The 23153-nt window shown below is 43.5% G+C and overlaps 1 long non-coding RNA gene across 1 annotated transcript in view; it reads right to left on the bottom strand.

Moving 5' to 3' along the window:
• Positions 1–19803, bottom strand: part of LOC122813414 — a 47231-nt gene extending 27428 nt beyond the window's left edge. The window contains exon 1 of the long non-coding RNA XR_006366681.1: positions 19726–19803. This is a non-coding gene — a long non-coding RNA (uncharacterized LOC122813414). The remainder of the gene's footprint in view (positions 1–19725) is intronic.
• Between the last annotated feature and the right edge of the window lie 3350 nt (positions 19804–23153).

The raw sequence follows: 23153 nt of genomic DNA, 5'->3' as shown, positions 1-23153 counted from the left end.
ATGATGGGCCAAAGGGCTTCCATATGAAGGAGCAGCAGATGAAGCAGGGTGCACCTGAAGAGGATATGTCACAGGAAGATTTTCTGGAACTTTATATAGATTCCTCACAGGAAACAGAGCACAAAGAAGATGCTCAAGATAATGATTTAAGGGAAGTCTTGCTTGATTTAATAGAGATGGACTGACATATTAAGATAGATGGAAGAAAAAGATTACAGAAAGTAAATAAGACACGACATGTGAGAAGATTAGTAAAACAGATAAACACAGTAATCAGGACTATTAAGAGAAATTAATGTGCAATAATAGAAATAAGTAGAATATATTACTGTACAGCTAAACTAATAATGGATAAAGTGCGACCACAAAAACATAATATTAAAAAGGGAATGGAAGGAAGCAACTAAAATGCCACCATGGAAATGCTGAATAGAGAAAACAATAAAGCAATTAATACAAGAAGTTCCACTGTTAGAAGAATACATAAAAGTGAACAGATTGTCAAAAATACTTAGATATAGGTGGTAAAAGCAACACCCATTATCAAAATAGACTAAGATTTATCATATAGGTTCATAGGTTCATAGGGCATTTATAAGCTTACCACTCTCCATACTAGTAAAGGTACAAAACCAGAACAAATACAGACCAGCAATGAGACCACAGGAAGGCAAAAAACTCAGAACAAATTTTCCAACGAATTGACCTAGATTTTTTTAAAGAAATTGAATTCATTAAATCAATGTTCATTAGGCGAGGGTATCCATCAGCGTTATGCACGGGTATAGCTGAAGAGGTATTTATTGGGCATTATTACATGGTAAGTCTGATTCTGAACCTTCGGTTGGCTACGTTAAGGAAGGTGTGAGTGGAGGTATTATTGCAGTTGAACCCGAGATTGGGGGTAGAGACATACGGGGTAATGAGGATGAAGGACTTTTCTTCATCACTACTTATTCCTTTGATGCACCTTACATTTCTGAGATAGTTAGAGGTAATTGGAAATTTTTGAACTTAGATAAATGTGTTAGTGACAAATTGGGGGTTCCACCTAGATGTGTTTTTAGGAAAGGTCGTTCATTTAAGCAACTACTGGAAAGGGATAATGTTCCCCAATGTACTACCAATAGGAGTAGGGGCACCTTTAAGTGTGGTAGATGTAGCATCTGTCATTTGATTAATTCTACTGGTTCTGAATTTAAAGTGACTGGGATGACCATCAGGTCCAGGGCCCATTTCGATTGTTATAGCAGGGGTGCATTTATGTGGCCTTATGTCAGCAATGCCCGGCTTTCTACATTGGGAAGATCTGTAGGGCTTTTAGGGACCGTATTATGGAGCATCAATCTGACATTAGATTGAAGAAAAAGACAAATGCCTTATACAGGCATATTGAGTCTAATGCTAGTCACCTTTTTAAATATAGTGTGATACAGCAAGTACTGGTTGGTAATCAGGGTAACCAGCTTGAAGTCCATCTAGACATCTGTGAGATGAAATGGCAGTTGAAATTGAATGCTTTAGTCTTCCCAGGCATCAATGACTTTCTTAGCATCAAACCTATTCTGAGATAAGGAATATTTTGGGTTAGGTTTGGTTACGGATTTTCTTCACTGTTAATATGTCCATGCATTAACACACTCAATTTACTGTTTTGTAAATGATTTTATTACTATTATCATTGGCCGGGGCTTACTAGGCTGTTTTTGTTATAGGTTTCTGCAATTTTTATTCATGATGGTTCTGTTGCTTTTATTTTGAAAGCTGGTCTTCTGCACTAATTGTTTGATGATGTCATCATCATGTGTTTTATATAAAAAGTGTGTGGTTTTTATCATTTGTATTCTGAAGAAGTCTAATAAAGATGAAACCTAGGTCAATTCGTTGGAAAATCTGTTCTGAGTTTGTTGCCTTCCTGTGGTCTCATTGCTGGTCTGTATTTGTTCTGCATTTATAAGCTTAGCCAGAGTGTGTTTGGCTTTCGCCACCCATTTTAAATTAATTTTGCTATGCCCTTTTTCAAGGTTAGTATACTGTGCCTCTGTCTAACAGTGACACAGAAGTGATACCTGGGGTAAACCTATGATCTCCCATCCACTCATCAAGATTCCTCTTGAAGAGAGTCAATGAGGGACTCTGCCTAACCTGGACTGGGATTTTATTCCAGAGTGAAGGGAGCCTCTGGGTTATGAATCTGTCCCTCCAGCATGTCCTATTTATTTCAGTGCTGAGGTTCAAGTCTCTCGAGCACGTAGCTCGATGGGATTTGGATTTTCTGAGGTGCAGCATGTCCATTAATTCCAGGTTGGACATGGCTTTATACGTCAGACACAGATCGCCTCTGAGCAGGGGGTATGCCACTGAGTAGAGCTGGAGTTTCTTTAACCGGGCAGCATATGGCATCTGTTTGAGACCTTTGATCCTCTTGGTGAGGTACTTTTGGGGTCTTTCCAGTTGCTGCAGGTGTTTGGTAAGGTACATCCCAAAAGGGGCATTGTACTCAATTATGGGCCTGATGAGGGATGAGTAAAGAGGCACGATGACCTCCCCTGATCTAGATGTAAATCTCTTCATGATTAGGTGGGCTATATAAAATGTTTTTCTAACCACTTTGGCCACGTGGTTGTCAAATGAGAGACTGCTATCAACTTGGGTACCCAGGCCCCTAATTACTTCTTCTGTACTTAATGGATTACCATCTATGTGGTAATTTGTGGACACTTTGTTTTTGCCAAAGGGGATGACTATACACTTTTTGGCATTTGGCTTGAGGCCATGGCTCTAGCACCAGTTGTCTGTTTCTATGAGGCCCTTTTGGAGGATGCTTGTGTCGGCTGGAGAGTCAATTATAGCGCCCAGTTTGCAGTCATCTGCGAACTTGGTCAGCCACAGTCCTTCCATGTTGGCCTGTACCTCTGAGAAATATATACCGAATAAGAGAGGTCCCAGGACTGAGCCTTGTGGGATGCCATTTGTAATTGGTTTGGAGTCTGACATGGCTCCAGCAATTCTAACCATGTGGGTTCTGTCCTTCAGCCAGTTTGAAACCCATCTAGTGACATAGGGATTTATATTTAACCTGGTGAGCTTATCTATAATGCCCGAGTGGGGTATTGTATCGAAGGCTTTTGTGAGGTCCAGGTAGGCTGTGTGGACCTCAAAGAAATCAACCAGGTTTAAGAGGCAGGATCTGCCCTTAACAAAGCCAAACTGGGTAGGATCCAGTGTCTGTAGGTCCCCAATATCTTTATTTATGAGGTCCATGATGATCCTTTTCCATAGCTTTGCAGATCAAGCTAGCTAGGCTTATGGGACTATAGTTTCCAGGATCCGGTGAGGCACCACCTTTGTGGAGAGGGACCACTGTTGCTGTACGCCACTCTTTGGGTACATATCCTGTAGTAAGGCTGAGATTGAACAGTAGTTTTATGTTTGGGTTTAGCTCTTCTTGAAGTTCATGTAGGACGCAGCCCAGGACACCGTCTGGTCCCATTGATGCTGTGTTTTTGCTTTGGAGAGGGCGGCTCTTACCTGAGCATCTGAGATGTCAGCGGGGCAGCACTCTGCTGGGATAGATATTTGCCGTTTTGGTGGGGAGGGGGGGAGAAGTTTGCACTGAACCTGACAGCTAGGATGTTGGCAATGTCTGTGGGATCGGTGTATTTTTTGTCATTTTGGACTAATTCTGAGCATATCTGGGAATTCCCACCCAGGCTCCTAACATAACTAAAGAAAGCCTTGTGATTATCCTTAGTGTCCTGTGCAATTTTTCTCTCGAAGCTGGCCTTAGATAATTTTATGAGTGCCCATAGTTTTTTGCTAATACTGATCAGAGATGCCTTCCCTTTTTGGGATTTTGCTCTATCATGTAGTAGCTTCCTCCTTCTATTGTATAGTTTGTTTATGGCTGGGGCCACCAGACAGGACGTCTGCCTTTGGAGGATTGGTCTTGGTTTTAGTTGGGATTGCATGATCCATGCATTCCTGAAGGTATTCATAGAATGCGTTTATAAAGGATTCTGTGGTCTGGGCCGTATTTTCCACAGGCCCGGGGGCTTTGAAGGATTCCACCTCGGTTTTGAGGAGTGTGAAATTTGCTTTAGAGAAGTTTTTCACTGTGGTTTTCTGGGCAGGGGGTGGGGTCGGGATGTGAATATCCAGTGAGATTAGTTTATGGTCTGATCTTACCAGTGAGGGATACACTTCTGGACAGGAGCATAGAGTCCCCATTTTGGTGATGATCAGGTCCTGTATGTTTTCCCCTCTTGTGGGAGTGGTAACAAGTTGTTCCATAGCATTTGAGTTTATAAATTCTAGGAACCTTTGGGCTAGGGTGTTGGAGCTAGAGTAATGCTCCCAGTCTATGTTTGGGTAGTTGAAGTCACCCAATATAATGGTGTTTGGAGAGACCTTCATATTTTCCAGTGTTCTCAGGAAGGCCGAGTGGGGTTTATGGGTTTGGGAGGGTGGTCTGTAGCAGGCTATAAACTGAAAGGCAGTTTTACCCACTGTTAGTTGCACATGGATAGTCTCTGATGCTTCGTGCTGTGCCACCAACCTGGAGGTGTGGGTATCTTTGACGAATATTGATACTCCCCCTCCTTTTGTAGTTCGGTCCAAGTTTTGGGGCCAAAAAGCATTGTATGAGGTATAACCTGGTAGTGCTGGAGTGCTCTCGGGAGCCTTGAACCAGGTTTCTGTTACTGCACAGATATCGATGTTCTCCATGCTAAGGAGAGTTTCGAGTGCGTGCATCTTGAGGTTTAGACTTCTGGCGTTGAGTAGCATTACTCTTAGTTTCTTATCCCTTGTGATACCTATGGAGGTAGGTTTGTCTTTTGAGCCTTGCCTAAAAAAGGCACTATGGGGGAAGCAAGAGCCTTTGCCAATATCCGAAAGCCCAGGGGTGACAGGTGCATATAATGTTGCAAATAATGAAAGAGAAATATCAGCACAGGCAGAACAACTTAGAAGGTATGCAGATAAATATAAAGGAAAAATACAAAATAAGCAATTCATCGATGACCCAAAAAGACTCTATAGGGAATTAGGAAACAAAGGAAAAAGGTACGGAAACACCACCATAAAGGAAGAAGAAATAGTCACATTTTGGAAAAGTATTTATGAAGACTCTGTTGAACATAACAAAAATGCTGAATGGATAGAAGAATTAAAAGACACAGTAAGGAGCTCTATTACAGAGGATATGAATCGGAATGAGGTAACAGCCAGAGAACTTGACACAATATTAAGAAAAGCTCCTAAATGGAAAACTCCAGGCCCAGATGCAGTACCTAACTTCTGGCTAAAAGCAATAACATCTTTATACAATAATTTAGCTCTTAGTAAGAATTACTTTTATGCACATCCCAAATAGACATCAAGCTAGTTAACAACAGAAAAAATGTACTCCCTTAAGAGTGACTGTGCAAGCCATTGAAAGAGCAACAGACTATCCTAAAACTATAGATCAACAACTTGCCTTCTGATAATATACAAACTATATACTGGAACTAGTGCAGGCAGACCTTATACCCCAGGATTCAGCAAGGTCTGCACAGTGTGCAGGAATAGTGCAAGAGCTGCTGCACACAATATGGCCGACGAGCGATCCAGGAACGAGCTCCCGGGACGTACATGAGCGCTCCTACACTATTCCTGCATGGACACCACTGCTATATGCTAATTACCCCATTTGCATGTGAAAACCATACAAATGAGGTGAATTAGCGATCCAGGAAGCAGGCAGGCATCTGTGCAGGAATAGTGTAACCTGCAGAAATGCATTCGGTTATTAACTGAATACATTTCTGCAAATTACAAAACGCAGGCATGACAGCTTCAAAGAAAGCATGTATTCAATGGAGTAGGCATGCCAATGACCAAATATATGGCCATTGGCATGATAAATAGTTTTGGCCAATTTCAGCCGCTTAAGCGTAGGGCAGTGGTGTGCAAACAGGATCGGGCCGAAAATAAGAAAAAAAGTTGGAAATAAGCTTATAAACCCAAATCAGCATTTCCCATGATAGTCAATGGCATGCATAAGACAACAATACCAGGGAATAGTGGTTGCTAATGGGGAAGACTCAGCGTGAGTGTTGTAACTATGAATTAGTGTTCTGTTTTATGCAAATGAGGGGATTGATACTGAATCACATATTTCCTCTCAGTGTTAGTTTGCACTTTAGTTTTAAAACTTAGTTTGCACACAGATAGGGAAATTTTACTTGACAAAACTAACAAAATGTTAGGGGCTGCTGTCACTCTCATACATCAATATGTGCAAGAGGCTGAGGGAGGTGAGGATGTGAATGCTGATGACCAACCCACAGTGAGGAGAAGGAGAAGAGTGTACAGACCCAGGGTAACGTACTAGGAGCTACATGAGCTGGAGATAGTGGAGCACTATAGGATGGACAGGGACATTCATTCTACAGCATATTGTTGAGCTGTGATGGCCACACCTCACATACAGAACCAACAGAGGGGAACCCATCCCAGTGGCTACCAAGGTATATGTAGGCTTAAGAATACTTGCCACAGGTACCTTCCAAAGGCCAACTGGGGGATATCATAGGGAAATCACAGGCATCAGCATCCAGGGTAATCCACCAGTTCCTGGATGCCATGTCAGCACATGCCGGTGAGAACATATATTTCCTCAACACCCATGAGGCATTGACCAGCAATATGCATTTCTTCCACCAAATAGCAGAATACTCTGAGGTAGTGGATGCTATAGACTGCATGCACATACACATCAAACCACCAACTGGAGTGTGGGGTAGGGTCTAAATAAACTGCAAGGGCTTCCCCTCCATCAACTGGCAGGTCATGTTCGATGTCCAGGGCATTATCCTGAATGTGTGTGTGTGCTGGCAGCCTTAGAAGCTATCACAGCTCCCACATCTAGCATATGACACAGCTGTACCAGTCATTTGCCAGTGGGGGCATCCCATATGGCCACCTAGTGGGGGATGCTGGTTACGTACTGGAGATGTGGCTGATGACACCCCTCATAGTGCACACACACCCAAACAAGAACTCCATAATGAGGCACATGCACAAAAGAGAATCACAATAAAGCATATGTTTGGGATGCTCAAGTCACGGTTCCGCTGCCTGGACATATCTGGTGGAGCTTTGCAGTACTCTCCACCTACATGTACACAAATGCTCGTAGTATGTGCCATGCTACACAATATGATCTTGTGGAAACAGCTGCAGCAGGAACAGCACAGGGCAAGGCCACAGACCCCCCACCATTGCCAAAGCCATCACAGGCACAGAGTGACTTGGAGGAGGAACTACCTGAGCTTGCCCATGTAAGCAGATGGAGGCGTGCCCAATATGTCCAGGCCTTGGCAAAGAGACAAAGCATAGCACATACACTGACACAGCAGGGACCCAAGGAATGACACCTCTCTCTGACTCGCACATACAGTAAAAGGGATGCCAAACATGACACTATCTGTTCTTTACCATGAATAGGGAGTTTACTATGTGCATCCGACATAGTCAGTCCTCCAGCACCATTCTCAGTACTGGCACAGCCACAATGTAAGTCAGTCTTCTTATCAACTGCTGAATGGAGTAGTATGTTCTGATAGTTGCATCTATGGTACGGATGTGAGCATGCAAGGGAATTGGGTGGCTGAATGGGATGAAAGCAGATAGTGGACACCTATATGAGCAGCATGAAATCCATAACAAATACTGCTGTCAGCATACTAGGCAGTACTAGACAAGGTGAGAAATCCCACTGCAGTACATGTGGTGGCCCAAATGTATATCCATAGGTCACACACATGCTTGTCAGTGCGGCTCACATACCCACGACCAGCCTCAGCCAGCAGGACAGGTGTAGATGACCATAAAGAAAGGCTGGTCTAAGGCCTCCAATTGATGGCAATGGTTAACAGCCCCCCTCCAGACCTACACAGACAGACTCCAACAGGTCTGGCAGGTGTATTTCAGTTATGAAGGATAAGAAGTCTGAAACTGAAATTTAGGTCAATAAAACCTAAGATCTGTACACTAATGATATGCTTCCAGTCTGCATGATAGGTCAGAATACAAAATGAAATGGAAGCCAACAGAGTACCTGAAATACCAGTACAATCATAGCAAATGTTTAAAGTTGTCAGGTGTGCCCCCCCCCCCACAATCCCATGTAGAAATGCAGTAACATGTAAGTGTGAGATGTAATAACAGTGGAGCGCAGATTACCCAAGCTGGTCCAATCTACAGGATAGATTGTTGCATGTGTACAATATGCAGAGGTCCACGTGTTAGGTTGTCATGTGTTCAATATTGTGTGAAAGTGGTCAGCTTGTAGGCATGGAGGGCTGTGTCTTGGTGGCCTATGGGCAGTACTGTGGATGACAGGGCCATGTTCTGACAATTGCACAATGCTTCTCAGCAATACCCATGTCAGCAGTCGTCCATACTCACTGTCCAGATGTTAATATCTGTCACTGTCTGAAAGATGGACATTCCATGAATGTGGGCCCATACATACGCACAGTACACAGGTGGAAGTACCCTAGACAGAGTGCATAAAATTTAATGACCAACTGCACACACCTTTGGAATTGTACATACAGGTTAGCAGCACATTAGTTGTCTATGTAGTATGGAATACTGATGTAGTCTGGACAATAACTGGCAGACCACAAAAGGCACAGTTATGAAGTAATGAGAGCCTGTCTATGTCCCTGCACAAGGCAGCATAATGGAAATGTCCCAGGTACATAAGTGTGTCAGCTGCAAGTAGCTTCCATATCACATATGCACTCAGCTCACCCCACCATCAGCCACAGGTTTATCACAGGTCATATCCTTGCTGTTGGGAAAAAGAACAGTATGACCCCACTTCTGTAATGGGAATACCCACAGAATGCAGCATGCTGAAGAGGTGTCTTATGCAGGTGTGTCCCTAGCTGTATGCAGCACCCTGCATGCATCCAGACCAATGGGTCAATATGTACAGGAACGATTGCCATTAATACCTAAAACACTTATCCTGTCACCCCAGGGGAATCCACTGGCTCACAGGCTGGGAATGTAGGAGTGACGGAATGCACTGGCCTATGACAGATGGCCTGCATTACTACCAACTGGCCAACAGTCCTCTGTCAAAGGCCTGTGCCTCACCCGTGCCAATGTATGGTATCTCATGGGGTCCCAAATAACAAACTAACACAGTCAACAGAACACAAATGTAAGGTCATATTGACAAATCCCAGTAGCATGCCCCCCATGTCCTACTGCATGAACTGGGGACCAATCCATAAATACTGCTGGGATGAAGGGCCAACTATAGGGATACTTCCCAGATATCGCTTGCTTAATGTTAGGAAGAGGATAGAATAAAAGACTGGGAGGGGTGTAGATGCATGGACTTCAAGGAGTGTGTGAACTCTGAAACTCTGATGTGTGCGCATACTACCCCTGCCTGCAAACTCAGTAATGGGTGGCTACAAACCTGCTCGTAAACCACAATGTGAAGGGGAACTGACCAGATATATGATCCCTGCCTCAGGATATGTGCCCACAGAGCGGCGTACAGCAACAGTGGTCCCACTCCACAAATGTGGAGCCTCTACGGACCCTGGAAACTATCGCCCCATAAGCCTGACTAGCTTAGTCTACAAGGCTATGGAGAGGATCATCATGGAGCTCATAAACAAAGACATTGGGGACCTACAGACACTAGATCCTACCCAGTTCGGCTTTGTCAAGGGCAGATACTGCCTTTTGAACCTGGTTGAACTCTTCGAAACAGTTACCAAAGCCATAGATGAAGGGAAGGTAGTCCACACAGCTTATCTGGACCTTGCAAAGGCATTTGACACAATACCCCACTCGGGCATCATAGATAAGCTATCCACCTTAAATATAAACCCCTATGTCACAAGATGGGTCACAAACTGGCTCAAAGACAGAACCCACAGAGTGAGAGTTGCTGGAGCCATGTCAGACTCGAAACCGGTCACAAGTGGCATCCTACAGGGTTCTGTCCTGGGACCACTCTTGTTCGGTATATACTTTTCTGAGGTACAGGCAAACGTGGGAGGACTATGGCTCACCAAGTTTGCAGACGACTGCAAACTGGGTGCCATAATCAACTCTCCAGCTGACACAAACATCCTTCAAAAAGGTCTCACAGAGACAGATAACTGGTGCCAGCACCATAGTTTAAAGCTAAATGCCAAAAAAAGGAAAATAGTCATACCCGTTGGCAAAACAATGTGCCCACAAATTACCACATAGGCGGAAACCCATTAAGTACAGAGAAAGTTATTAGGGACCTGGGGACCCAAGTTGATAGCAATCTCTCCTTTGAAAACCACATTGCCAAAGTGGTTAGAAAGACCTTCTACATAGCCCACCTCATCACGAAGGGTTTCACATCTAGATCAAGAGAGGTAATCGTGCCCCTTTATTCATCCCTCATCAGGCCCATCATAGAATACAATGCCCCTTTTGGGAAGTACCTTACCCGACACCTGCAGCAATTAGAAAGACCCCAAAAGTATCTCACCAAGAGGATCAAGGGTCTCAAACAGATGCCATATGCTGCTCAAGTTAAAAACTCCAGCTCTACTCAGTTGCATACCACCTACTTTGAGGCGATCTATGCCTGACATACAAAGCTATGTCAAATCCAGAATTAATGGACATGCTCCACCTCAGTAAATCTAAATCCCTTAGAGCAACACACTCGAGGGACTTGAACCTCAGCACAGAAATAAATAGAACTTGCTGGAGGGACAGGTTCATAACCCAGAGGCTCCCTTCGCTCTGGAATAGAATTCCAGTTCATGTGAGGCAGAGCACCTCACTGAATCTCTTCAAGAAGAATCTCGATAGGTGGATGGGGGATCGTAGGTTTGTCCCAGGGATTACTCCTGTGTCACTATTAGACAGAGGCACAGTAAACTAAACCTTAAAAAGGGCACAGTATACTCAAATCAAGGGGTGGCGTAAGCCATACAGAATCGGGCTAGGCCTATAATTGCCCCAGGGCAGATAGCCTAGTATGAACCTATGAACCTATGGGTAACCTGTGTGAATCTGTACACGTGACAGGTATGGCCACAGCAGGATATGGCCATTCTTTTCAGTTGAGATATGTACAACAAGGGGATCCTCAGACACCATACTACCAAGGTGCTGGACCATTTACACAGACCCATCAGCAATTGTCTGTAGCTAACCCTCCAGAATGGCAGGAGTGTGCAAGAATGTGTAGGCTGTAGACCACAATACTGGACTCAGCTTCATTCATCTTGGATTTCCCAGTAAATAACTATGAGCAAATAATTATATCTGACAGTAGTTGATGACATAATACATCACAGTGTAAAACAGTACATATGTCTCAACATTTCTGCTAACACCATGTAACACAAGCAGCACAGACAGCAATAGTTACAGTATCCCTCTATCTCTCACCCATTGTGACTCCATATTGTCAACCTATCTACAGATATCCTGCAGAAACAAGTTGCTATCTCTAGGTTGAGAACACCAAACCCTGGACTGGAGTAGACCCCTACCTGGAATGGATTCACACACTCAATAAAGAAGGTCATACTGGGCATGCTCCTACACTTAGAGAAATGAAGCCTGTGTCTGACAACACAACGGATTACACATAGCTATCATTTGCAGATGTCTGTGCACACACACCAAATTGTACACCATTTATGCTTCACACACACATTGGATAGGAATACTCACACATATCCAAGGCCAACACACTTTAATATGTCAAACATACACACACAGAGCTGTGGGGAAGAGAGAGACAGACAGTGACAGATAAAATTCCATTATAAGGCCTTTCCCACCCACTACACATCCAATTGGTCGATATCGCATGATGTGCAAATCTCAATCACTGTAGACATTCCTTTTGGTAGCCCTCAGCCCTAAGGTGTCTGTGGTGCTTGTGATACGTGTGCAACATAATAGTAAAAAACAGTATACATGTGGCTTTTGTATAGTTAATCCTGTCAGATGTAAAGTTGTGTGTGTGTGTGTGTGTGTGTGTGTGTGTGTGTGTGTGTGTGTGTGTGTGTGTGTGTGTTGCCAGAGGAATGATTTATGGCTCATTCACACACCCTGCACTTCCCATTGCCCGTGTTACCACGCCTGCTGATGTCAGTCACCTTGAAATAACCCTTTGGCCAAGTCTCAATCCTATAAGCTCCATGCCACCAGTAATAACTGAGTAATACCACAGTGTAGCAAACTAGTTAGGTAGGAGTTTTAATCCTGGTCCTGGCAACTGTGGAAATGTGTGTGTTTGTGTGAGAGACTGTGTGTGTCCTTGTAGAGACCTGCTTTTGTGTTCATTCACACTTACTGCACTTCTCTCACCCCTCTTTTAGTACAGCAGCTGATGTCACTCACCTTCAAAGATACCTTTGGACAACTTTCTATCATGTAACTGCCATGGCACTTGCGATAACTGCGTAATACCATAGTGTAGCAAACTAGTTAGGTAGGAGTTCTAATCCTGGTTTTGGCAACTGTGAAAATGTGTGTGAGTCTATGTTGACACCTGCTTTTGTGGTCATTCACACTTACTGCACTTCCCTCACCCCTCCTTTAGCACTGCAGCTGATGTCACTCACCTTCAAAGATACCTTTAGGCAGCTCTCCAATATATAACTGCTGTGGTGCTTGCGATAACTGTGTAATACCATAGTGTAGCAAACTAGTTAGGTAGGAGTTTTAATCCTGGTCCTGGCAACTGTGAAAATGTGTGTGTTCGTGTGAGAGACTGTGTGTGTCCTTGTAGAGACCTGCTGTTGTGTTCATTCACACTTACTGCACTTCCCTCACCCCTCCTTTAGCACAGCAGCTGATGTCACTCGCATTCAAAGATACCTTTGGACAACTCTCTATCATGTAACTGCCACGGCACTTGCGATAACTGCGTAATACCATAGTGTAGCAAACTAGTTAGGTAGGAGTTCTAATCCTGGTTTTGGCAACTGTGAAAATGTGTGTCAGTCTATGTTGACACCTGCTTTTGTGGTCATTCACACTTACTGCACTTCCCTCACCCCTCCTTTAGTACTGCAGCTGATGTCACTCACCTTCAAAGATACCTTTGGGCAGCTCTCCAATATATAACTGCTGTGGTGCTTGCGATAATTGTGTAATACCATAGTGTAGCAAACTAGTTAGGTAGGTGTTTTAATCCTGGTCCTTGCAACTGAAAATGTGAGTCTTTGTTGACACCTGCTTTTGTGGCCATTCACACTTACTGCACATCCTTCACCCCTCCTCTAGCACTGCAGCTGATGTCGCTCACCTTCAAAGATACCTTTGGATAGTGTTCCAGCATATAACTGCCATGGTGCTTGCGATAACTGCGTAATACCATAGCTTAGCAAACTAGTTAGGTAGGTGTTCTTATCCTGGCCCTGGCAACTGTGGAAATGTGTGTGTTTGTGTGTGAGTCTTTGTTGACACCTGCTTCCGCGGTCATTCACACTTACTGCACTTCCTTCACTCCTCCTTTAGCACTACAGCTGTCACTCACCTTCAAAGATACCTTTGGACAACACTCCAACATATAACTGCCATGGCGCTTGCAATAACCCCTTAACACTATAGTACCAATACATAACTAGGTAGGGGTTTGAAACTCAATACTGGCAAGTGTGGGTATGTGTGGGTCATCAACATCCTGTGGGGGTGTTGAGGTGGTTGTGTAAATAACAGGATCCACTGGAGGGTGGGTTTTGCTGCATTTTCATATTGAGGACCCATATGTCCCAATGTCACATTACAAGGCCAACAGTTGTCAAACACCATAGAGGTTGTAGGCAATGCACAGCCATACATTTATATATAGGCAACCATTATAATACCCAGAGACCTCTCTCTACCCACAGATCATACACAAATATGCTTGGCTCTTGCTATCTTCCTTTCTTTCTTTCCCTTGGTCTCTCTCTCTTATCCCCTCTCTGGTAGATGTGGGAAAATGCATCTGTTTTGCATAGGCAGCAGCTTGACTTTGGTAGGTAATGCTCATGATCAGCTGATGGCCTGTGCATGAATTGGAGTCCTCCACTTGCTAATTGCATGTGGAACACCTTTGGTATCATTCCTATAGCCAATTGCATGGAAAGACACCCCTATAAGTAAGCAGTGAAAGTGGGTGTTGACTCTTCTCCCTCAGTGTAAGCAGGACATCATGTGGGTGTGTGACAAACAGCATCACAGAGGGTAGTTGGAAATACCTCTTACAACAAACACTGTGGAGACAGGCCATAAAACTGGAGGGGGGTTTTCCAGACATGGGGACAGAATGTAAGTATTGCTGTTCTACATTTGAAGTAATGTTGGTTTAACAGGGTTTGTGTGGATATGGCTGTTCTGTATGATTTAAAGTCTGGCATGACAGTGTTATGTGGTTGAGAAAACTCTCACCTGTAGGGCTATCTGCAGACTGGCCAGAGTTTGGAGCCTGAGATTTGCTTTGTTACTCACACACTTTCTGTCTTCATAAATGCAGTAGCATACTCTGATTATTGTACTCAGGAAATGGTAACATCCATGTGTGTTACTGATTTCATAGCCCTCAGAAGAGATATGTCACAACAAACGCTGTTACACCAGCAGTGTTCTCAGATTATAACTGCAATATGTCAATACTGGCCCTGTGTTTATGCCTCTGTCCCCCAAGTCTGTCACCCTTTGTTCATATGCCATGCAGTAAGAGGTGGATCTATACAGTATACCATTATTTAATGACATACTTCCTGATATCAAGCCAGTGATATATCAGAATGCCAGACATGTAATGTATAGGAGGCCTAATAGATGAGGACAAAACCTGGATATTCTGCAGTAGTCTGTACAGTAGTGAGGTCTGTGTACTTATGGTGATTGTTGACAGAGTGTCTGTATTATGCAGCAGTGTATTGTGATCATGTTATTTGGCCTGTGTACAGGCTAGGGTAGATGTAAGTATTTTTGGTCCTCCTCTATCTGACAGTGCAAGCTCCTCCAGTTTCTGATACCCTATCAGTCTATATGTTTGTAGGGCCAGACTGAGTCATGTCCCATACCACATTTGGGCATCAGACTACACTGTGAATTGGGCCAGTATATGTAGGGCTGGTGTGTGAGTGGCAAACATGATGATGACTTTTGTTCACAGAGGCCATAGACTGTACTATTACTTAGGCTTACCATTATGTGACTGTGTTGAGATCAGTTGAGGGTATGCACTTTCACACTGGTGTCTGTTACTCCTTGCTGTTACACACCTGTAGTGCCTGCTACATATGCAACTACATGTGTATTCCCCCATAGGTAAATTGGGTTAGTGTTGTGGCAGTCTGCCTGTAGTGTAGACAGTACTTGGTGACATGCCTAGCAGCTCAGTGTATTTACCCTAGTGTGATGTTATGTCCATATATTTGTCAGATGCACTGTTGCTTGACCACCGTACGTGTTGTGTATTGCTGACAAAACAGTGGGCTGGTGTGAAGATGTATGTCACTAACTAGTGTGAAGTATGTGGCTTGGGATCTCTGCTCCTCCAGTTAATATGTGTTAGGACAGACAGGAGGGTGTGAATGCATCAACTGTGTGAGCTTATCTAGTCCAGTATTTGTAATATATCCCCATTTCCATGGTTCTAAACATCCCCATTGTCTGGCTTATTCCATATTTCTTGCACTAAGGTGTTCTGTGTATACCTTTTGACTGACCAGATTGTTTCAAACTGTCCATGTTTATTGCTCATATTATTTCTATAGTCTATAGGATCATTACTGTGATTTGTGTGGTACTTCACTATGATGATTTTATGATGTCTGTCAGTAACTGATGGTGTACATGTCAGTTTCCGAAGACCCTTCTTTCACAACATGTATCTAGACACAACCCCTGTCACTGTAGCAACATTCTACATTTATAACTGCAATACATACATTACGTTCCCTAGTGCTAACAAGTTGAGAGTTATGGTGCTGAGGTATGACTCCACTACATGTCATGGGCCTATGCTATATATACATGCATATATATATGTATATATATATATATATATATATATATATATATATATATATATATATATATATATATCAATCATGTATAAACATATATCTATATCCCTTTATGTGTAAACATGAGTGTTTTAAACACCTTCTCTGATGTATCCCACCATATTAATCTGATATGTTTATATTTACATATAAGAACATGACTGATTCAACATGTTTTTCACTTACAAGTACTAAACAATTGTAGTAGTCAGAGCAGTTGTTCACTACTATTCAGTATGTGTACTGAATGATATATTTGAAAAATAACAGACATCTTCACAGCTCAGATGGCTTAGTGGTTAACGGCTGTGACTATAGTGTACAGGGTCTTGGGTTCAAGACAGCAAGGGCTGTTTCTTTTGTTGCTAGGCAGAACAAGGACTGCTGGATACAGAGTGGTGAAGGCAGGTATGAGCACCTTTAAGTGGGTTTGCGTGGGTTTGTGCGACTATAAGCGGTGCTAACGTACAGTTAAAGAAAAGGCACTTACACCGTGTAGGCTTCACTTACCAGTGCACAAATCTGCTTAGCATTTACATTTAAGTAATGCTTACACCTGCTAAGCATAGGTCAGCCCTGGTAACCAGTGATCGCATTCACGTCTGATAAAATAGCAGGGTAATGACATATTTAATTAGTGTATTTAATTCCATGTACATAACATGCTTCTATGTGCTGTCATTACAGTGGCAAGGGGTGTGAGCATACTGTATGGAGCACCTGAGTATACATGGGTAGTGCCACAATCTTTTCTCTTTGTATGTGTTTCATACTTGGGTAGTATCCCAGGATATATGAAGTCACACATGCATGTATTGTATCATTATATTATTACTTTTAACAGTGCTTTTCCAAGTAAGAGTAGATTGCAGATTGTATTACTGGAACCAAAGACCCCTGCATGCAAAGCTGGACTCCGTGTACTGACTATCATGTTCTTAGTGTTTGACCTGTATGTTTTTATACATCTCCTACTGGATATTGATATATGTTGATATTAATTGTGGACTACTATGCTTTTAGGGCATGTTGTTGAGGACTGCTGTCATGTAGTAATCTCATACCTATCAGTTTCAGACGTCTATCTGTCAGAATATTCATCCTAATGCATAACCTGTTGCTAGCTACTTTCTGTCTGTCCTCTGTACAGATGTGCAGATGTCAGGCATTCATCTTGGCTGCTTACAGACAATCTCTGATTGACTGACACTTACATGTTTGCCCAGCTGTCTTATGAATGCCACAGCTAGGAAACCCCGCTCTGTATGCACCACATACCATGGATACCTCAAACAGACTACCACAGTCGACAGAACATGTTTGGGTACAGGACCCTAACCCAGACACTGGCCATGTTATGCAATATATGTTGCATACATGTCAATTGGAGCACATCACTAGCCCTCTTCAAGAGAAAACCAGAGGAATGGATGTTGAATTTAACCATCACCCTGGGGATCCCTCATGTGGCATCAGTTGATAGATGGCCTGCTGACAAATGTCAGGTGGCACAGTACCAGTGTACTCACATGCCCTTCTCTTCTCATCCCTCCATGGACATTAGCCTGGTACACACCTAGGAACACCTGCATCTATGGACCTCAGTACTGAGAAATGTGTGTGTGCATTATTGAATATAACAGTGTCTGTGTGTTTGTAAACTTGTAGTTGAAAATCCTCTGAGGGCCTTCTCACCCACTACACCCCCATTGCTATACTTAGAAACAGCTGCTGCTGCAATTCACATTAAATGTACCTTGTTACACTCTTCACCCTATGGGCTACCTGGAGCTTGCAGTAGCAGCATAACACTGATCTACAAATGGGTAGATAGGTGTGGGTTACCCTCTGAGTCCTGGCAAATGTGGGTATGTGTGTGTGTATCTGTGTGCAATTGTGTGTGACTGTGCATATTTGTAGGAGACAGCATTCTGAGGCCACATTCTCCAAATACAATAAACCTTGCCATACATTATAAGGGATGGTGATGTTGCTGACATTAGGAAAGTCATGACAAACCCTTACCCTACTATCCCTGTGGTATGTGCAATAAATGCATATCCCTGTAGGAGCACTTTTTAGATATACAAGGGTTTGTATTGTAGTCCTGGTCAATGTGTGATTGTGGGTATGTCAGAGCATTATCATGGGACTCAGTGAGTACAATATCCAATGTGGGATGTGGGTGCCAGGTATACTGTATTTACACCACGGTACCCCCAGTACATGTCCCAAGGTCCACTGCATGAGGACCACTGTCACCATCACCCATACAGAGAACTGATTACACTATCCAGTTCAAAGATGCATGTGCTGTGTGCAAAAACTCCCTAACAGTATGGAGTCACTGACAAGGTAGTTAGCACTGCTAAACCCAGATCTGTCAAGTGTGTCTATGATTGTATGTGTTCGTCAATGTGTATATGCCAGCATGTCATACTATGTATTGTTCATTAACACCCAGTACATCCTCCATTACCATACTGTACAAGGCCTGGTGATGTTCTTCACTTAACAGGAAACTCAGGGCACACCTCATCCTAAAAGCTCTGTAGTGTGTTCATAGGTTCATAGCTTCAATTGTGTGTGCAATTAAGTGTGCAATTAAGGCCAAACACATTAGTAGCAATAAGTACATAGGTAGGGGTTCTACTCTCAGTGCTGCAAAGTAAGTGTGTGTGTGTGTGTGTATGTGAAGGGATCTACTTCAGTTTGCAGAATATATATGTCCCAGGAGATCATTTGTCTGAGAACTAACTGGCAAATGGTAACATTTCAAAAGAATCATTTTGTGGAAATTAATTCTATCAAAACTAGTAGTGGATGTGTAAATGCCCTCTTCCCCACTATACAGCTGTACAGCGGAGTTGGTATATATATATATATATATATATATATATATATATATATATATATATATATATATATATATATATATATATATATATATATATATATATATATATATATATATATATATAGTTGGGTGTGGTTGTTGTGGGCACAGCCACCCACATTGGGGTTATTGTTGTGCGTATACCCCCATTTAGTCTGCTGTTATACTGTACAGTTTATGTTAGCAGGTTAAGTATTTGTTAATCACACTATGTGTGATTCTATGCCACCCCACACCCTCCAAAGTGGGGGGCTGTGTCACCCACACCAGCACACCTATGTTTACCAACTCCAGGATTGCACTACATTGGGGAAGAGGACATATACCCTGCCAGTACCATCGTCAATGACATTAAACTGTCAGACTGATTATTTGCTGATATGATGTTTTGGCTATTTGGCCTTGGTGAAATTATATAGGCCAAAATGAGTTCACTACAAAATTAAGTTCATCCATGTGTACACTATTCTCTGTGTATTGCATCAACACCAAAGCCTCTGTGTGTGTGTGTGTGTGTGTGTGTGTGTGTGTGTGTGTGTGTGTGTGTGTGTGTGTGTGTGTGTGTGTGTGTGTATGTGCGTGTGTGTGTGGTATTCACAAACATTTGGTGTATGACACCCAGTATACTTACCATTGTCTACTGTAGAAGAGCTGCTGACATCAGCCATCATGCACTCACCTGTATACACCCCTCAGACCTATCAGCCATGTGGCACATACAGTAACTGTTATGCAGACCTGTTACTTGTTTTCAGTTGCACCCAGGATATGACACAGTCAATGTGTCACCACAGTGTCATACCCCTTGTAGGAAAGGAGAGCAGAACAACATCCTGCTGACGCATAGACACCTACAACATAAACAGAATACATTATGGAGACCATGATCAGTTAGTGTTAATAACAGCTATAATGCATCATGGCTGGACAGCTACACACCGTGACATGTAAGCATTAAACATTCCAGCTGAAAACACATTACACAACATTACATTGTTAAACCTTAGTACATTCACCCTGTGCATCAGAACCATATTAGCATGTCCTTGCAGCAATGGTATGGATGACAGGGATGTGGCACAGGTATCATTGTATGCACAGGGTGTGTGGTGGATTTGCCAGAGGCCTAGGCTCAGCTGTTAGGTTGACATCATGTGTGTGTATTAGGGGGTTCTTTATCAATTGGGCTGTGCAGATGTGGTGTGTGTCAGTATGAAGGTGCCCCAGCTGTGTTGGTGATGTGTGTGTGTATATGCATGTACACAGTTCTGCCATGTGGCTGCCCTATACAGGAGTTTTTTGGACAGCTGCAGACCATACATGGCAGGGTGTACAGTTCACCGTCTCTGGCCATGGATACAGGAACTGTGCCTGACAGGGGTTCCACAGGCACTACCAGGTAGAAACCAGATATGGTACTCTCCTCTGATGATGACAATTGTCTGCCAGATCTGTGTTCCTGTTGGGATCAGCCAGGACCACATGTACATGGCCTGCTGCATTGTGGTGTGGACAGCACCCCCCTGCAGTACTGCTGCTGGTACTGCCAGTACGAGAGCGGCTGTGAGTTGTTGCACGTCCATGAAGACCTCTACCTGTTGGTGTTTCTGACCTACATCCATGTGGCTAATGCCCTACTCCCACCACATGCTCTAACACAGACACCACACGGTCGAGGATTCCCACCATCTCACCCAACCATCTATCCAGGACCTCTGCAAAATAACTGTGGGCACCTGCAAGACCACTGATGTTGTCAAGCACAGCAGAATGAGTAGCCCTCTGGAGCCTCAGACTCTGTCTTGTATAATGTTCCATACATGCCTGTGCCTTCAAGATGGCTCAAAACATGCATCTGGTGATACCTGCTGTTGCACTTCTGACAGAGGCATGATGGCCAGCAGCTCTCCTATGAGCACCCATGTACATCTGCCTGTGTGGTACCTCACCGGTCATCCAGATATGGCTGCTGTGTGCAGACACACTTGCCATAGTCCCCAAACTGTCCTGCCCCATGCCACCACCCGCCAACTGTCCCTCATCTAAGTATGGGCATTGTGACTGTGTGAGAATGGGGTGGATAAAAGTGGGATGTCAAGCGATGGTACAGCTTCAGTCCCTGACAACCCTGCCTGTGTCTCACCATATCTATCATCATTGTCAGTCTGTATGGACACTAACATCAGTTTGCTTGAAGGAGGGACCCTGACCCACCTCGCCACCTGTGAGGGGTAAACAAAAAATGTAATTTAAGACCTGTACATTATTGTTTACCTCTACATACACACACACACACACACACACACACACACACACACACACACACACACACACACACACACACACACACACACACACACACACAGGTGAGGTGGCACAAAGATATTATACAGACCTCTCATTACCCAACAGTCAACATGCATGACATATGGCACTCAACACCATGCACTGCAGCTATACTCAATCCTTGTTACCAACATTATACATCTCTGTGATGCATGAGTTGCATTAGAAGGTGATGCCCCTTCCCTTAGAAAACACTATACCCATGTACACAGTATTGCTGTGCACCAGTACAGCACCCTGGCATGTACTGTGCACCATACCTCATGAGTGTCCACACCATTGTTAAATGTGTATATGTGTGGCAGTTATGTTTGTTCTGTTGCTCAAAGACCCTATGTGTTTGTCTGACACATACCTGGGATGATATGAGGACTGATGTCAATAGTTAATGCCTGACCTCTGATTTGCAGATATCATCATCAGCAGTACATGTATGAGCAATAAAATCCGATTACACTGACAACCTTCAAAGCTTAATGTGGATATGAGGAGTGTGCACAGCCTTGTTGACATGCCAGCCTCTTCCATGATATACACTGGGACCACAATACTGCATATGTTAACATTACACTCACCTGATATGTGATATATAACCTGTGCAATCAAATGGAGTATCAAACAAATGTATTAGTCGTGCAGATGCTGGATGAGATGCATACGATGTGTGGGTTGCATAAGTGTGCACACCCTGAACACAATGGTTTGTTGCAGCACCTGTTATGTGAACTACAGCAGTCACTATTCCTGGAAGGGGTATACTAGCATGGCTCATCTTCACTTGCCATTATTTGGTCACTCCGCCCTACAAATGTCCCCTAACTATGCTGGATTAAAAGGTCAGCTCATGTGCATAACCCTTGGAAATCACACAGTGCCTTCACTATTGCTGTGGAGTCAGGGTTATGTCTGGCACAATTATGACCTTGACCGTGTTCAGATACAGCCACTCCTAGTGAGCTTTGGGTGTATGCCTCAGTTCACTGTTGTGTTTCATGATGACACCCCTCCCCATCCTCAGCCTTATTGCAGATGCTTGACAACTATGGGCCAAACAAGTGTTATTTTGCAGTGTTCCAAATTCAGAATGCCATGTCTATCAGCCTAATTCCTTCTAATGAACAGCAAACCTAAAGGTGTACCCTGGCACCAGCAAGGTAAAAATGAGGATGGTGGATCTGAGGTGGATTGAAGTGTTGCTTGTGCACCACATGTATCTTTATTAATACTACCTGTAGGTTTCAGCCTTGGTCTCAGTACACCATTACACATTTGCAACACATGCCTTTGGGAGACTTGATGTTATGCATATGTGACTTGTAGAGAGCCCTGCATGATGTTTCCTGTGGAACAACTCTTCCATCTGATTACCCTAGCCCATAGGCCACACTTATGCAGATTCCAGGCAATTGTCGACACAGGTACTGCACAGACAGTACTTGCTGGACATTCCTGCAAGTCCCTCAGTGTTGCTGCATGTTTCTGGCCAGCCTCCATGACCAGTTTGCAACATGTGTTGTCATCTGTCTTGGATGGGCATCTGTTTATTTTCTACATTAATGTTGACCCATACTTCATACACACATACATGACTGTCTGCACTGTTTGCCATGGTATATGCAATGATGAGGTAAGGCTACTTCTCCCACTCTTGAGTGCTACCTTTCGGATATGGGATCCACTCCATGGTTTGAAAGATGTATGCAAGCCACAGCTGCCTCTGTTGCAGGTGAGTGGGCAAATGTCATGGACATACTTCTTGGACAGCAGACCATTACTTGGTGTGACATTGAGACACTGTACTTGATGGAAGGTGTGTACTC

The sequence above is a fragment of the Protopterus annectens genome, chromosome 1.part1, assembly GCF_019279795.1.
Source record: "Protopterus annectens isolate FY-2018-M chromosome 1.part1, PAN1.0, whole genome shotgun sequence".
Classification (NCBI taxonomy): domain Eukaryota; kingdom Metazoa; phylum Chordata; order Ceratodontiformes; family Protopteridae; genus Protopterus; species Protopterus annectens.
The sequence above is the reverse complement of the archived record's forward strand: the minus strand, read 5'-3'. Positions and strand labels throughout refer to the sequence as shown.